The sequence below is a fragment of the Pristiophorus japonicus genome, chromosome 10, assembly GCF_044704955.1.
Source record: "Pristiophorus japonicus isolate sPriJap1 chromosome 10, sPriJap1.hap1, whole genome shotgun sequence".
NCBI lineage: Eukaryota > Metazoa > Chordata > Chondrichthyes > Pristiophoridae > Pristiophorus > Pristiophorus japonicus.
Genome location: NC_091986.1, coordinates 207,419,421 through 207,422,799, shown reverse-complemented (window position 1 = coordinate 207,422,799; position 3,379 = coordinate 207,419,421). Strand labels below are relative to the sequence as shown.

The following is a 3,379-nucleotide window of genomic DNA, read 5'->3' as shown; positions in this document are numbered from 1 at the left end:
GAATTGATGGCCCCGTCAGCCCACGTGTTAATGTGCCCTTGCTTTTCATTACAGATTATTGAGGAATGAGACTAGGTTGCTCGCTCATAACTTTATTATTTACATTGGCAGTTCAAAATAACATTTGTGTGTAAGGCATATATGTTCACACTCCACCCCAACCTCAGGTCTTCAATCTCGCCGCACCCTTATTTATTTCTTGATCTCCGAAGGACTGTGGTATGGTTCTGCAGGAGGCGGTAGCCACCCCTCCATCTGTTACCTCGTCCCAGTGGACCGTTCTCCAGACTTGAGTCCCAACAGTGAATGTTGGCTGGCTATTTGACCATCGCTGAGTAGCCACCGAAGACGCACTTTCCACTGAAGTCCGCTGGATTTACGTGCTCGGCCAGGTAAGCCCTAGGCCAAATACATGATGAAATTAACAGATAAAAGAACTGGTTCACCACAGAATGAGTCATTTGTTTATACACTTTCTTGCCCAGTTCCCTTATCAAGGCCCTCACGGGTATATGGTTGAGATCAGGATAGTGGCCTGCACAGCTATTCAGCTTTTAGTCCAGAAGGCTCAATTAACTATCGCTCTTTAAGAAGACGAAAGAAGAAAGAAAGAATTGGATTTATATCGCGCTTTTCACGACCACCGGACGTCCCAAAGCGCTTTCCAGGCAATTGAGTACTTTTGGAGTATAGTCGCTGTTGTAATGTGGGAAACGCAGCAGTCAATGTGCACACAGCAAGCTCCCACAACCAGCAAAGTGATGATGACCAGATGATCTGTTTTTGTTATGTTGATTGTTATACTGATCATTAACTATCTCTCTTTGATTGGTTTCTCTGTTGTTATTTCCTACCCTTTCTTTCTCTCTATTTTTATCCAACTTTAATGAAGTGTCTGCTTGTTATTGCGTCTCGAAAGACTCGGAATATTCATCTCTCTTTTTGCCTTTCACAGGTGCCGAATGACCTGCTGTGTAGCTCCAGCATTTTTTGTTTCAGATTTCCTGCTATTTTCAGTCTTTTTCCTATTTGTCGATTTGCAGGCCTGGTTGTGCTCTGAACCCGGTAAAAACACCTCCAAACTCTTTTATGGTGATCAGTTATAAAGATGGAAAGAACTTGCACACCAGCCACCACACGGGCTTTTCGTTTCTCAGGACCTCCCAAACCATTTCACAACCAATGAAGTACTTTTGAAGTCTAGTCACTGTTGTAATGTAGGAAATGCGGCAGCCACTATGCGCACAGCAAGCTCCCACAAACGTCAAAGAAAGAAAGAAGGACTTGCATTTATAAATCGCCTTTCATGACCACCGGACGTCTCAAAGCACTTTACAGCCAATGAAGTACATAAGAACATAAGAAATAGGAGCAGGAGTAGGCCACCTAGCCCCTCGAGCCTGCTCCACCATTTAATAAGGTCATGGCTGATCTGATCATGGACTCAAGTCCACTTCCATGCCGGTCCCCATAACCCTTTATTCCCTTGTCACTCAAAAATCTGTCTATCTTTACCTTAAATATATTCAATGACCCAGCCTCCACAGCTCTCTGGGGCCGAGAATTCCACAGGTTTACAACCCTGAGAGAAGAAATTCCTCCTCATCTCAGGTTTAAATGGGTGGCTCCTTATTCTGAGACTATGCTCCCGAGTTTTAGTTTCCCCTATGAGTGGAAATATCCTCTCTGCATCCACCTTGTCGAGCCCCCTCATAATCTTATATGTTTCGATAAGATCACTTCTCATTCTTCTGAACTCCACTGAGTATAGGCTCAACCTACTCAACCTGTCTTCATAAGTCAACCCCCTCATCTTTTTTTTTTACTAAAAATTTTTTTTAATTAATCGTAGCCAATCTTTCCAATTCTTTGTCAGATCACAAACGCAAGAGGTCACCTTGCACACATCAAGGATCACCCTGCGCTAATGCTCTTAGCCAAAAGGCCTAGAGCCCAAGCACCATTCCTGGAAGTACTGCAATACCAGGTTCGTGCCATGGAGGTGGATGGGTCAGCAACCCCACACACCCCGGTGGATGGGTCAAGCCACCCCACCCACCTCCTATTTCCAAAAAGCATAGGAGAACCACCTTCCTGATCCAGGGAGAACCATGTTGGGGTCATGGTTACTCCCCTGTCAGGTCAGTTACGCATGATCTTAGCCAAAAGGCCGAGAAGAAGTCAACCCCCTCATCTCTGGAATCAACCTTGTGAACCTTCTCTGAACAGCCTCCAATGCACTGTATCCTTCCTTAAATACGAAGACCAAAACTGTACGCAGTACTCCAGGTGAGGCCGCACCAATACCATGTACACTTGTAGTAGGACTTCTTTGCTTTTATACTCCGTAAGTACTTTTTGAGTGTGGTCACTGTTGTAATGTGGGAAACATCAATGAGATAATGACCAGATAATCTGTTTTATTGAAGTTGGCTGAGGATAAAAATTTGGCCAGGACACCGGGAGAATTCCCCTGCTCTTCTTCAAAATGTGCCATGGGATCTTTTACGTTCACCTGAGAGAGCAGACGGAGACTCGGTTTGATTAATCATCCAAAAGACGGCACCTCCGACAGTGCAACCTAGATTTATACATTCAAGTCTCCAGAGTAGGACTTGAGACCACAAACTTCTGGCTCAGAGTGCTACCCAGTGAGCCAAGGCTGACAGTTAAAGGGGACAGTGTTGAGGAATTTAAAAGGACAGTGTTAATTAATTTAAAGGGACACTGTTGAACAACAACAACAACTTGTATTTATATGGCATCTTTAACGTAGTGAAATATCCCAAGGCACTACACAAGAGAATTGTGCGATAAAAATTTGACACCGTGCTGCATAAGTAGAAATGAGGGATATGTGACCAAAAGCTTGGTCAAAGAGGTATGTTTTAAGGAGCGCTTTGAAGGAGGAAAGAGAGGTAGAGAGGCAGAGAGGTTTAGGGAGGGAGTTCCAGAGCTTGAGGACTCGGCAACAGAAGGCACGGCCATTGATGGTTGAGCGATTATAATCAGAGATGCTCAGGAGGGCAGAATTAGAGGAGCGCAGGCATCTCATAAGAACATAAGAAATAGGAACAGGAGTAGGCCATATGGCCCCTCGAGCCTGCTCCGCCATTCAATAAGATCATGGCTGATCTGATCATGGACTCAGCTCCACTTCCCCACCCACTCTCCATAATCCCTTATCCCCTTATCGTTTAAGAAACTGTCTTTCTGTCTTAAATTTATTCAATGACCCAGTTTCCACAGCTCTCTGAGGCAGCGAATTCCACAGATTTACAACCCTCTGAGAGAAGAAATTTCTCCTCATCTCAGTTTTAAATGGGCAACCCCTTATTCAAAGATCATGCCCTCTAGTTCTAGTCTCCCCCATCAGTGG

At 44.7% G+C, this 3,379-nt stretch overlaps 1 pseudogene; it reads right to left on the bottom strand.

The window, feature by feature from the left end:
* Positions 1-1,955: 1,955 nt before the first annotated feature.
* Positions 1,956-2,182, bottom strand: LOC139275413 (U2 spliceosomal RNA; annotated as a pseudogene).
* Positions 2,183-3,379: the final 1,197 nt, after the last annotated feature.